Raw genomic sequence first — 15587 nt, forward strand, 5'->3', positions numbered from 1 at the left:
AAGAAAATAAATAAATAGAGATGGATATTCTCCTTAACCAGCTCCAAGCCGCCTGGCAGGCTAAGAAAATAATGGAAAAATAAATTAAAAAAATAAAATAGTTACAGAGAATCTATTGCTAATGGCTGGGGTGGGAGTGGCTGCTCATGAAAACCTACCCACTCTCTTGCACAGTGGGGAGAGTATCTGGTGAGAGTTCATAGAGAGGGAAGAAAAAGGGACATACAAAGTATAGAAGCTGCCATTAATTTGGGAATTGGGATATCTATAGAAGTGGGAAGAGAGCAGAGTAGAAGCTAAAGGGGGAACTAAATTAGAAAACCAGAGTAAATAGAGAATTTGGAGAAATTAGAGAAGAGAGGGAAGAAGGCAAGTCTACAAGAAAAAGAAGGTACTAGGTAAATCGAAAATTTGGAGAAATTAGAGAAGAGAGTTAAGGAGGTAAGTCTAAAAGGAAACGAAGGTACTAGGTAGAGTTGGATTCATAAGAGGTTAGAAATTTTCTGTCTTTCATGCTATCAAAATTAGAACTCTATTCTCCATACACACACCAAATCAAAAGCTCCAATTTGAAGCACAATCACATGATGTACACGTCTATTAGTGAGCAATTAGAATCTAGCACCGTTAATTCGTAGGCGCAAAGATGCTAACCTAGATCTAAGATGCAAAAAGATATTTATTGGAATTGGTGTGATCCTAAGAAGGGGGGGGGGGTGAATTGGATTTTAAAAATATTTTCGGCTAATTTAAACATTTACTATAATTCACCACAATTCATATCTCATTCAATATAATAGCGTGTATGAAAAATGATGAAACTATACGTTCAAACATACACGCCAGACATATCTCATTTAACTCAAATGTGTGCATGCAAATAATTATAACAGTAAGTAAATATGCATACACATATGAAAATTAAAGTGTAGAAAGTAAATGAGATAGTGAGAGAGCGACGCAAGATGGTTCGGCTAAACTAGCCTATGTCCCCGCCTTGGGTATACCCCATAAGGATTCCACTAACCCTGCTTGCTTAAACGGGCGGAGCATAAGCAATTAGAATATCTCCTTACGGGGTGAGGTAAACTCCAACTCAATTATAAGACTGAGCCCAACTTGTCTCCCTTATAGGGCTGAGACTCCCCAATTCAATTAACGAGCTAAACCCAACCAGTACAATGAAAATCATTTTTGTACATATAATATGCTTCAAACAATAAGCCGAGATGTATACATTTAAGCTCATAAAATGCACACTCTAATATGATATGAATTTATGCTCAGTAGAGTAAGAATGCTTATCTAAATAATATTTGCACAAATAAAATATATGAATATATAAGATGATTATTATATTCTCCAACAAAGGTATTTGAAAATAAAAGTATTTGGAGAATTTGGAATTTAAGGTCAAAAGAATTTGTGCAATAAATATTTTTCTCCCAAGAATGTTTATCAACATAAATAATCGGGTATGATTGAGTGGAGTGACAGGTGGTAGATCAGATTTTTCAGGCTTTTGGTTTTTCAGATTGGTTTTGTAAGTTGATTCAGGATTGTATTTCCACTTCATGGTTTTCTGTCATGATGCATGACACTTATAGAGATTTCTTCAAGTCAAAAAGGGGCTTGAGGCAAGGGGATCCGTTGTCGCCATATATTTTCATCATCATGGACGAAATTCTTTCTAAATTAATTCAAAAAAAGTTGTCTGAGAAGCGGATTTTACCATTTACACACCCGTGTGGTGCACTTATTATATCGCATTTAATGTACACGGATGATGTTATTATTTTTGCTAATGTTGGAAAAAAATCTGTTAGTCAGTTAATGGAGGTGATTAAAGAGTATGAAAACTGGACTGAACAAAGGGTGAATAAAGATAAATCAGCTATTTTTTTCTCAAACAAGTTAGGTGTTCAGAGGAAAGGAGAAATTCTTCAAGAGACTGGTTTTATTGAGGGTAAATTTCCTTTCACGTATTTGAGTGTGCCAATAGTGGATGGTAAATTGAAAGGCTGTCATTTTGACCCTTTAGTCCAAAAAATTAGTAAAAGAGTTGAGGGCTGGAAAAATAGACTGTTGTCTCAAGGAGGTCGTCTTGTTTTGTTGAGACATGTGCTTTCAAGTATGTCATTGCATCTGTTAGCTGTTCTAAATGTACCGAGACTGGTGATTAAAAAGATACAAGGTATGTTTGCTTCTTTTTTCTGGGGCTTTAAGGATGGAAAAGAAAAAATAAAATGGAGGGCTTGGAAGAAATTGTGTGTTCCTGTGGTAGAGGGGGGCATAGGAGTAAGGGACATTTCGGAAGTGCAACGGTCTTTGTTCATGAAGTTTGGTTGACATTTATTAACGCAAAATTCTTTATGGGCTAGATTTTTTAAAGCTAAATATATGAAAGGAGGACATATTGCTCTTTGCAGATTGCATGGATCAGATTCTTTCTTTTGGAGGAAAATTCTGCAGGGTATGCCTGAACTGTTAAGTAAATCTAAGTAGAAGGTTAGAGAAGGAGAAGTAAAATTGTGGTATAATAAGTTTCTAGATTTGGGACCTTTATTTGCAGATTGTCCAAATGGTACACAATCTCATATCAAATTAAAAGATTTAGTTATCAATAATGCGTGGGATGTGGAAAATTTGTAGAGGATTCTGGGGTTTAGTAAAGTAGATGAAGTGATGGAAAAGGTGGGAAATCTTAGAAATTCTGTTATGGCTCCCAGAAAAGGATGGTTGCTTTAATACAAAATCCGAATAGGATGTTATCAGAGTTAGAGCTCCAAAATTTGATTGGATTAAGTGGGTTAGGAACAAATGGTTATCAAAGAAAATTTCTATTTGTATGTGGCAGGCTACTTTTGACTTCCTAAGTGTTGATGAAAAGGTGAGAAGGGTGGGGGTTTCACTTGTTTCGACGTGTAATTGTTGTGAGATGAGACAATCAAAAGATTTGGAGCATGTGTTAAATAAGGGAGACCTTGCTTCTGAGGTTTAGAGGAAGGTTTCGGTGGAGGTAGGTGTTCATTTCCTTAGGCAACAGTTGAAAAGAAAGAGTCCAAATGTGGTTTAATAGGGCTTCCAGGTTCTCTCAACTGGGTTCATTGATGGGTTTGATTCCTTATTTAGTAGTTTGGAGGCTGTGGAGAAGGAGATGTGTGGTTAGAATGGGAGGAAAATTTGAGAGTTGTATTGATGTGTGGCTCTCCATTAAGTATTGGGTGGGGGTTTTGAGTAGGAACATGACAGAAATGGTTCAGTTAAGGGATGCTGATTTCGGGTATTGCAGAATCTGGAAGTGCAAATTGTGAATAAAAGAATTAAAACTATGCAAAGTGTGAGATGACTAAAATCGAAGTAAGGGAGGTTGAAACTAAATTTGGATGGAAGCAGCTTAGGGAACCCAGGGCCGGCGGGTGGTGGTGACATCCTTAGAGACCATACAGGTTCTTTTGTGATTGGTTTTTCAAAATATTTTGGTTTTTCTTCAAATAATGAAGTTGAATTGAGAGTTGTGTTGGACGGAATAAAGATTTGCAAACATTTGGGCCATACCTGTGTCGATATTAAATGTGATTCGAATATTGTAATTAATTGGATAAGAGCCAGGAAGTGCTCCTTGTGGTATTTATGGGATTTTTGGGATCAACTTATTGGTCTATTGGAGGGAGTAGATTTTTCGATAAATCATTGGTATAGAGAAGGGAACAAAGTGGCAGATGCCTTGACTCAACAAGGTGCTATGAGGAGGAATAGTTTGTTTACAAATAGTAGTCAACTCTCTAGAGTTAGCAATGGTTTATTTAAATTGGAGAAGATGAGTACGACTTATATGATGTATGTTTTACTGATTTCCTTTTAATTTTAACTTATGCTTTATGTTGTTTATCTTTTGTTTTATTTTGTTGCGTGAGGTTTGTTTGGTAGGTCCTATTTTGTTTTGGTTTTATTTGGACTTGTGACTCGATTTTTGGCTAGATGTTGGTGTTATTCTTTAGGAGGTTTTTAACGTGTTGTCTTTTGTTATCTCCCATTGAGTATCTTATAACCACGATATTCCTCCACCAAAAGTGAGGGGTTATCAATAAATAAATGGAGGTGCCGCCCTTCTTTAAAATAAAAAAAAACATAAATAACCGGGAGAAACCAAAGCTATACTCTCAAGAAAATGATTTTCAAAGATAAATAATAAGTGAGAGTATGTGCAAGTGAATATGAAAATAAATACCCAAAATAAATATACTACCCAAAATAAATATACTCTCTTCCAAAGTGATTTTTAAATAAATGAATGGCAAGAGAGTTGGGAGAGATTTGCATAAAATATCACTATAAAAAAATTGATTTTTAGTGACGAAATTATTAGTGATGAATTAAATTTCGTCACTAAAAGCGGGTATTAGTGATAGTTTTAGTAACCGTTACTAATATGGTACTATTAGTGACGAAATTGAATCCGTCCCTAATACTTTCGTTACTAAAAATCGAAAAATATCGCGCGAAAATATTTTTTGTATAGAAATTTTCTTGAAAAAATATTATCAACGATTTCTGTGATATTAGTGACGAATTAAAATTCGTCACTAAAAGATAAACATTAGTGACAATTAAATAATCATCACTATTATTATTTAAAAAAAATAAAAATTTTTAGTTCAGAGTATTAGTGACGAATTTACAAATTCATCACTATTAGCCCATTATTAGTGACATATTTGAGAACTATCATTTAATACTTCCCTTTAAAAAAAAAAAAAAAAAGTTCAGAGTATTAGTGACAAATTTACAAATTCATCACTATTGGTCCATTATTAGTGACGGATTTGAGAACCGTTACTACTACTTCTCATTTTTTAAAAAAAAATAAAAAAAATTTTAGTTCAGAGTATTAGTGACAAACTTACAAATTCATCACTATTGGTCCGTTATTAGTGACAGATTTGAGAATCGTCACTAATACTTCCCTTTTAAAAATAAAAATAAAAATTTTTATTTCAAATTATTAGTGACGAATTTACAAATTCGTCACTATTGACTCCTTATTAGTAATGGATTTAAGAACCGTCACTAATACTTTCTTTTAAAAATAAAAAAAAAAAAAAATTTGTTTCAGAGTATTAGTGAGGAATTTACAAATTCGTTACTATTTGACCTATTATTAGTGACGAATTTGAGAACCGTTACTAATACTTCCGTTTTAAAAAAAATTAAAAATTTTTAGTTTAGAGTATTAGTGACGAATTTATAAATTTTGGCCACTTATTAGTGACAAATTTGAGAACCGTCACTAATACTTCCGCTTTTAAAAAGAAAAAATAAAAAATTTTATTTCAGAGTATTAGTGACGAATTTACAAATTCGTCACTATTGGCCCATTATTAGTGATGGATTTGAGAGTCGTCACCAATACTTCCCTTTTCAAAAAAAAATTAAAAAAGTTTGTTTCAGAGTGTTAGTGATGAATTTACAAATTCGTCACTATTGATCCATTATTAGTGACAAATTTGAGAACCGTCACTAACACTTTTCTTTAAAAAAAAAAAAATTATTTTTTATCTGAAACTATTAGTGACGAATTTACAATTTGGGAACCTGCTCCTCGCTAGGAGATCCTATTTCTCCTTTTCTGTTTGTTCTTATGGTAGATGTTTGGGTAGATTGGTTTTTAGAGATTTAGATAGAGATTTTGCAAAAGGGCAAAGCCATTGTATATTCGAATTTGCAGAACCATTTTTGTTAGTTTTTGTTGAGACCCATCTACGTATGGATTATGCTTTGTGTTCATTTGAATGGTTGCTGGACGTGTTCAAGGATTTTCTTTTGGCATTTTAGCTTCTGGGTGTGGTTGATTTTTGCTTTTCATTTCAGGTTCCTTCTTGTTATTCCAGTTGTGTTGATTATTGATATGGGTCTTGTTGATCAGGTGGTTTTGATGCATAATCATTTTTTGGCTTTGGGAGATCGAGGTAAAGTATGTGGGGTGTTTGTGCTTTGCATCGCAGTGCTTTTACCTAGTGTGATCTATTCTACAGAGAAGAAAAAATTCCTTCCGCATTTTAGTTAGCCTTTTTGATGCCTTCTTCTTTAAAACTTGAAGATCTGGTTTTTATTTTGTTTCCTTGTTTTTCTTTATTTGTTCCCGAATCAGAGCCCCTGATTAGTGATTTGGAAACTTTTCAAGCAAGGATTTGCAATTGCCCCGCAGTTAGTGGACTGGTGTTAAACTAAGAGTAGGTAGTCTACATTTTAGTGGAGGTGTTTCGAGGGGTTTGGTCATTGGTGGCACTTTTGAAATAGCTGATTCAAGGTATCTGCAATTCTGAAGAAGATCAATCATATTTTTACTTTATTTATTTACTTGTTCATCTATTTATTAATTTGTTTCTTTTATGATCTTGGTGTGTAGGTGTTTCAAAGCCTTTTACGGAATTTGATTGGCGTGGGAATCCATCAAAATTTTATTCTGGGCTGGATCCATTACCTGAGTTTTTATCACTGGTACAAGGACCAGGTTTTTGCAAGGTCTAAACTAGCTCTATTTTAGCTCATTGCTGGAGTCATGGGAGCCTTATTACAACCAAAGTCAAGGCATTTGTTTTCTTGGTGGTGGGATAACCGCATTAGCCCACAGAATTCAAAATGCCTTCAGGAAAATCTTACAGCTGCTGATTTTCTTCCCCAATTTTGGTTGTGTTTCATAATGTTTAATGAGTTTACATTTATTGCTTAACTATCTTATATGTGTCTTTATTTTATCTCTTTTGTTAAAAGGGTTTGTGCAAACTTACTGCAAAAGAAAGAGTAAGGTAGTATGAGGACATCATATCAACCGGAAGTGTCTTAATAGTGATATGTAACTCTGGGTGTTTTGATCTGTCACCCTTTGATTCTAGGTAATTAATTAATTAGCTTTGGTTGAACATGAACCATTTATGGAGGTAGAATTCAATACATGAACATTCATGAGAGTTTAAAATAAGTTCAAAATGGAAAAGTTGTGCACAAATGGACAATGTTTGAAAAAACATTGGGTGGACCTTTGACTAACTTGGCAGTGAAATTAGTTCATAAGAATGTGGGGAACGTTAACTATGCTTAAGGCTGAAGGTAAACTCAAAAAATTCAACAGATAATATAATAGTTTTGAAAAAACTCAAAAGACAGTAAACTCAATTATAATTGTACAATTCAATTATATATAGCAAATAATATATATATTTAATTCAAATGAACACTATATGACACTCTTGGTATGTTGCCCTTCTCCTTTCCATTGAACTTCTTAGTTTGTGATGCCTTCTTAGTATTAAAATAGAATATTCCTCTTATGGCATTTTAGAAACAAAAAAATAAGAAATAAAAAAATTGAAGGCAAAAGAATTGAACTAGATAGTTAAGGAAGATAATCCAAACACAAACATATAAAATTGTGTATGACAAATATAATCTATTTTCATATTAATGTGCTTGTGTTGATGGTTTTAGTTGGCTCATGATGCTTATTTCTTGTAAACTGTTGACCTTATAGGTCACGCCCGATTTTAATAATGACAAATACTCCTCTATTTAATAAATATCTAGTTTATGTGCAGGTCTATATCAGCAGATGCATTGATGGCACGTGAAAGCTTAAAGATTGAAGACCAATTCGTATTTTCAATTGTAATATATTTAGTGGTCTATTTGGTCTGTAATAGTAATTAAGACATTTGGTTTGTAACAAGCACACACAACATATGCATGGTTTATCTTGTAAACTCAAACCAAATCATAATGCAAAATGACCTTAGCATGACCTTAGGGTGTACCCTGTCGACCGACACCGGACTTTTTCGGTGTCTTCAAATTGGACCCCAAGTGACCTTAGGACACACACATTTACACATATGCTTGTTAGGCACTTGAATAGGGCTTGTTTGTTTCGAAGTGGGACCGAAATGCACACATGGTGCACTTTCAATCGACCAGCCAAGCCAGTTCATTTTGGCCTGGTCGACCGAAACCTCCTTGGGTCATCAGTTGACCAAGGCCCTAGTCGATCGAACCAGGTAGTTCAAAAGGCCCTGGTTGACCGAAACCCCCTAGGGTCAAAAGTTTGACCATCTGGTTGACCGACCCTTTTTGTACTCCAACTACCTGGTCGACTGGAGGGTCCTCGGGAGAAATCCCAGTAGTCTGGTTGACCGAATCAGGCAATTCAAAATGGTTTGGTCGACCGAACCTCAAAAAATTGAGAAATCGCTCTCTCCCGGTCGATTGAGCCCTCAGTTCAAAAGTCCTTGGTCAATCGAACCACATGAGACTTGGTCGACCAAAACATTTCTAGTCGGTCGGACCTCTCGGGTTGCCCTGAATTTTTTACCACAGTTAATATTTTTAAACAGGGTTAAAATGTATTAAATATCATTAAACTTTTCTAACAATTCCTAATAAGTCCCCAAAGGTCAAAATTTTTAGTATGTCTATATATACTCCTTCATTTGGGAGAATTAAGCATTGATTAGGAAAAACCAAAGATCAAATTTCTTTCTCAAGCTAAATACTTCCTATTGCTCATACTATCTCCAAATCCACTCAAACTTACCTACTTCATCTCAGTATCATTTGTAAGTGTACTTGAGTGTTATTGGCTTGAGGTTTTGTTCTCTCATTCTTTGATTGCTTGAATCGATTTTCTTGAGAGCATTACCTAAGTATTCTTAGGGGGCTTTTCTCATAAGCCAATCCTAAGAACACTTTGCTGAACTTCTAAGTGTTGCATTCTCATTGCAATATCTTAGGAAGTTTGTATTTGTTTTTTGGCTTACAAAAATATTTTCGAACGTACTCAAATATCTTGTGGTATTCATATCGATATATTTGTGAAAAGATATTTGTGTGCGTTATATTAATCTTTGTGGCAACATCCATTCAAGTCTACATCAATTGCTGAAATACAAAGATTACATATATCTTGCAAACCAAGAATATACACTATTCACATGATTGACATATTTTGCTATTTGAGATATTTGAACATTGCATGATATCTTTGTTTGAGCTTCTTGATTGAGAACATCTAGAAATACAAAGATTGCTGGTTGACACTCTCACGTACATATAACACTGATAGAAAATATATTTGAGAGTTGAACTACTTAGACCACACTGAGCTTACATGATTAAATCATCTGTGGTGTTTGGGATTGTGCGCATTTGTGGTACAAATTTGCTTTACGTGAAAGCACCCTTATACTGTACCTTTTGTTTGTATATCTGAGAGATTCCAAGCGTGGCCTAAGGGGGCGATAATCCAGTCCGGTAAGGATTGGTGTAAAGGTTGAGGTCAACCCTGTGCTAATTGACCTGGTTAAGGTTGAGGTCAGTCCTGTGATAATTTGACCTAATTTGTATAGGTGCCGCTCCACCCGTTTAAGTGAGCAAGTTATTGTGATAATCCTTGTACTGGTTAGCCAAGGTGGGGACGTAGGCAGTTGGCCGAACCTCGATAATATATCTGTGTGTCATCCTTATCTTTACTGCTTTCTAGTGCTTGTGTAATTGATTAAATTGTTTTATTTAATTTCTGATATTACTTGCACTAGATTGACCATAAGATTGTGAACATACTACTGTTAGGAGGAATACCTAGGAGATAGATTTTGAAAATACCAATTCACCCCCCCTCTTGGGATCACGGTAAAGCTAACATAAACGATTGTTTAAGGGGCCAAGTTGGCTTGCCTTTTGGGTGTAATGCTTTGCATTTTTTAAAAAACTAGCATAACTTCGACAGTAGTCAACTAAATCGATGCATTGATGATTATTTGATGGTATAGATATCATTTATGTTTTACAAGCCAAAACACATCAACAATCAGAGTGACGAACATGGGATGGTACGGTTTAGTATAAACCATAATCAAATCAGGTTACCGATATTCTCAAATCATGTCATCAAAAACCCCCAAGACCAAATTTTTATTGTCAAAAGGTGAGCCCCAAAATCAAAATTTTCCAACTAAAAGCTACATACCAATATCAAATTTGTGTTCCAACAAAACGAAAGAAGTTTCAAGAAAATTGTTTGTCCCTTACAAAGCAAGAAATTACCAAGGGAGTTTTCGATGTATGCATAAGCATATATACAAAACTAGAAACTATGATAGAACTAATCAAGAATCATGGTAATCTTGCCTAGAGGCAAACTAGGAGAAAGATAATTCAAGCTCGTTCACCGCGGATTCGACGAGCAAGCTGAATGTCCTTGGGCATAATGGTGACCCTCTTAGCGTGGGTAGTGCACAGATTGGTATCCTCAAACACTCAAACAAACATAGGTTGATCGTAGTTTTATTTATTATATATATGAAAAATTTTAGCATAATATGTACATACATATTCTATTTTTACAATAAAGAAAAAAATCTTGTACCTACCTCTAAGTCAAAGGACCAAACCATGCGACTTAGGGAGCTATTTTTTAGGGCTTAAATAAAATCGAAAATTACTTTGAAATACATTAAAAAAAGACAAATCAAGTTGAATAATCTTTTTAAAATGCTAAAAATATATAGTTGCTACTATTTAAGACTCTTTACGTACACTACAATATACAAACTAATTAAGTTGGTTCCCAAATCCATGGCAAGGCAAAGAAACAACTAGAGGAGGTTGTACTTCTAAGATTGCATCTTCCTTATTAAATAAACACAATACCACAACGGTTATATGCTTTGATAAAAAAGTTTTAACCTATTGAGAGAGCCAAGCAAGTTCAACGACATTGAAGCCGAACTAGGCTGTTGATGATTAGATTAGCTTAATTAATTGAATTTATAGCACGAATCTAATTATTGTATACTTTATTTTATATGGTCTATTATTAGTGGCTCTACGTGGAATTTGTCGACATGTATTTGGGTCATCATTTAGCAACTATATATGGTATTTATTAATATAAATTTTGTGTCATTGATAAGACGAGATGACAAGAAAATTATGTGTAAAACAAAACCGAATATGATGATCTGATGTGGCTCCAGCTTCTCTGTTATTTATGAAGTGATGATGTAATGATCCAAAGAATAATGGTATTTAAATAACAAAAAGAAAGGGAAATGGAAACCAGAAATAGAAGGATCCAGTCGACAATGTTACATTTTGGAAAATATAATCCCAAGGAAATTTGTCAGCTCCTCGTCGACGAATATAGGGGACTCATCGATGATAGTATAATAGGAGCTCGTCGACAAGTATAGTATTTGTTGACGAGAAAATACCGAGAGAGGATTTTATAAATCCTGAAATTCGTCGACAAGCGTTGAAGTTGGTTGACGAACTTTCTACAGGACTCGTCGGTGAGGTGACGTGGCTCGTTGATGAATCCCACAGTATAAATAGGGATTAAACGTGATTTTCACTCATTTTTCCTGCGCAAAACTTCCCTCTCTCTTACCCTTTGGTTTATCCTCCTTCTCTCTTTGATTTCGAGCCGGATTTTCGCCGGATCTACGATCTGAAGCCACCACGATGCTCCTAGGAAAGTTCTCTACAAATTTATCGAAGCGGATCGTCGGTGGGCCTGAGGTGGAAACCATCCCAAATCCAGGATAAGGCTTTCTACTCAATATTTGGATTTTTGACAATTGAAGAAAGCGTAGTATGTGTAAAAATATTAAACTTTAGTTCTAGGAAATGTTGTTTTCAGGGTGTTGAACGAGGAACCCTGCGGGTGCAGGACAGATTTTCTTTGAGGCTTTTTAAGAATCAGGTAAGGGGATAAACTAAGCTAGTTCTTTTAAGAAAATGTGTGTATATATAGAATTTGATTTCAGGAAAGTAAATATGTCTATATATATGATTTATACTTGAGAAAACATTGTTGAAAATGATGGTATGTTGAATATATGAAAAACCTGTTCAGTGTGGCATAAGTAGAAATTGTTATGAAATACTATTTTTTGGAAATGTTATTATAATACGGATTTTTATAATGGAAAATTGGCGTACGAACCTAGATTTTTATATATGTTTGCCGGCGTACGGGTCGAGTTATGTGTATGATTTTCCAGTGTATGGATTGTGCCATGGATATGATTTGCTAGCGTACAAGTTGTGCTATGTGTTGACCTTATAGGTCATATCCCTGTTTTGATTATGATAAATACTCAGGTATTTAATGTCTGTCGAGTTGATGTGCAGGTTTATCTTGGCGGTATCATATGATGGCACTCGGAGACCCTTGGAGGAAAATGAAGACCTTGAAGACCCTAGTTATAATTTAATTGTTGTATTTCTTTGATGTAAAGGGTCTGTAATAGTAATTAGGGCTTATGGCTTGTAATAATTGCATGCATCACATGTATGATTTATTTTGTAAGCTTAAACCAGATACAAACCAAAAATGGCCTTAGAAAGACCTTAGGGTAAAGGTTGACCAACACCAGACTTTTTCGGTGTTTTCAAATTGGCCCCCAAGTGACCTTAGGACACACACATTTACACATATATTTGTTAGGCACTTGAATATGGCTTGTTTGTTTCGATACGGGATCGAAATGCACACATGGTGCACTTTCGGTCGACTAGCCAAGCCAGTTCATTTTGGCCTGGTCGACTGAAACCTCCTTGAGTCAAAAGTTTGACCATCTGGTCGATCGAACCAGGAAGTTCAAAAGGCCCTGGTCGACCGAAACCTCCCTAGGTTAAAAGTTTGACCACCTGGTCGACCGAACCAAGTAGTTCAAAAGGCCCTGGTTGACTGAAACCCCTTGGGGTCAAAAGTTTGACCATCTGGTTGACTGACCCTTTTTGTACTCCAACTACCTGGTCGACCGGAGGGTCCTCGAGAGAATTCCCAGCGGTTTGGTCAACCGAACAAGCTAGTTCAAAATGGCTTGGTCGACCGAAACTCAGAAAATTGGAAAATCGCCTTCTCCTGGTCGACCGTGCCCTTAGTTCAATATTTCCTGGTCGATCGAACCATTTGAGACTTGGTCGACTGGACCTCTCGGGTTGCCTTGATTTTTACTGTAGTTAAATATTTTTTAAACAGAGTTAAAATGCTTTAAACATCATTAAACTTTCTTAATAATACCCAATAGGTCCCCAACGGTCATATTTTCTGTTAGAATTGGTGTATTCCCAAGAGGGGGGGTGAATTGGAATTTTAAAATTTATCACCTAGGTTGAACTGGATAAATAGCAATATATACACAACCTAGGGTATGCCTATTCAATTTCCAAATGCGTAGATAAATATAATGTGAAAATTAAGTCATACGCATCATTCACCCATAACATACATGTGTGGTAAATATAAAGTGCGGAAATAAAAATGAACACACGATATGTTATCGGGGTTCGGCCAACCGTGCCTACGTCCCCGCCTCAAGCTCGCAAGTTAGAGGATTCCACTAATAGCTCACTTAAGGGTGGAGCGGCACCGTTTACAACCAGGTCAAATTAACACAGGGTTGACCTCAACCTTAACCAGGTCAAATTAACACAGGGCTGACCTCAACCTTAACCAGGTCAAATTAACACAGGGCTGACCTCAACGTTAACCAGGTCAATTAGCGGGGCTGACCTCAACCTACACGCCTTAACAGGACGACGCACGTAGCTTTCCTAACCGGGTCTAAGCCAATCCGGGACTATTCCAGGGCTAGTCTCCCTCTTCAGGCCCGTGCCTAGAAATACAATCAAAGTGTATTACAATGAACTGGTACAGTGATTGTGCTTTTAAGTAAAGCATATATGTACCCAAATTCGCACAATAATATACACCACAAATATGAAATAATTTGTAAGCTCAATGTGGTCAATATGGTTCAACTCTCAAAGTATATTCTATCAGTGTAATGTGTACGTGAGAGTGTCGAACTAACAGTCTTTGTATCACAAGATATGTTCAATAAATAGGTTCACACAAAGATGTCAAGTCTTGTATATTTCGATCATTTAGATATTTCAAGCATGTAAGTATTAAACGATGTATATGCTTGATTTGCAAAAGGCGTGTAATCTTTGTATTCAGCAAATGATATATGAGTGAAAGAATGTTGCAACAAAGATCACAATCACACAAGCAAATATCTCTTCAAAGTATTTTGCAACATAAAAGTACAATAGATATTTGAAAGTGTTTTGAAAAGTTTTTGCAGACAAAAGCAAATACACTCTTCTCAAGATCTTACAATGAAGGTGCAAGCTTAGAAGATCTAACAAGGTCTTCTTAGGAAATGCTTTATTAGCAAAAGCCTCCTAAGAATCCTAAGGTTTGGCTCTCAAGAAAATCAAACGAGTAACACAAGGAGAGCAAACCTATTAAGCAAAACACTCAATCAACTTACAAAATATGTAGGCAATGCTAGAAGGCAAGTATGAGTGGTTTGAGTAATAAAATGAGTATTATAGGGTTTTGGTTTTTCAAAGAATTTTTCCCTAATCAAGGTGGCTAATGCCTTTAATCTTTTGCAAATGAAGACATATATATAGGCAAGGGAGAAAATATGACCGTTGGGGACCTATAGGGTATTATTAGAAAAGTTTAATGGAGTTTAATGCATTTTAACCCTGTTTAGAAAAATATTAACCACGGAAAAAATGGGAACAACCCGAGAGGTCCGGTCGACCAAAAGTGGTTCGGTCGACCAGGACTCAAGTAGCTCGGTCGACCGGGAGCATTTTGAACTGAGTGGTCGGTCGACCGGAAAAAGGCGATTTTCAAAAATACCGCGGTTCGGTCGACCGAGGCCTTTTTGAACTGCTCGGCTCGGTCGACCGGGTTGTTGGGAATTTTCCCAAGACCCTTCGGTCGACCAAGTAGTTGGAGTACAATTTTGGTCGGTCGACCGGGAGGTCAAAATGTTGACTCTCAGGGTGTTCGGTCGACCGAGGTCAAATGACCTATAAGGGGTCGGTCGACCGGGACCGGGTCAAATAGTTGACCCGGACCGGTTTCGGTCGATCGGGCCAATTTGAACTGAGTTGGCCGGTTGACCGAAGGTGCACCAAGTGTGCATTTCGGTCCCTTCTTGCAACATAAAAACCTTATTCAAGTGCCTATTACATACAAGTGCAAAGGTGAGTGTCCTAAGGTCACTTGGGGTCCAATTTTGAAGACACCGAAGAAGTCCTAAGTGCCTATTACACCCTAAGGTCTTTCTATGGTTCGGTTTGAGCTTACAAAGTAAATCATTCATGTGATGTGTGTGAGCTTATTACAAACCGAAAAACCCTAATTACTATTACAGACAATTTCACTGGAAAATATTATAATTAAGAGTTTATGAAATTGTCTTCAAGCCTTTCTTGCTTTGTGCACATCTTGATCTTATCATTCTTGATTCCTGCACAAGAACTCAACTACTCATTACATACAATGAGTATTTGTCATAATCAAAACCGGGAGTGACCAATAAGGTCAACATTTTCTCCCATGTCTATATATATGAGTTCATTTGAGAAAATAAAGTGTGATTAGCCACTTTTATTAGGGAAGAATTCTTTGAAAAATAAAAATGCTATACTACTTATATCTAAGCCCCAAACACTCATACTTACCTTCTCTGATTGCTCACACTCTCTGTAAGTTGATT

Source organism: Malania oleifera, chromosome 2 (genome assembly GCF_029873635.1).
Source record: "Malania oleifera isolate guangnan ecotype guangnan chromosome 2, ASM2987363v1, whole genome shotgun sequence".
NCBI classification, from domain to species: Eukaryota; Viridiplantae; Streptophyta; class Magnoliopsida; order Santalales; family Ximeniaceae; genus Malania; species Malania oleifera.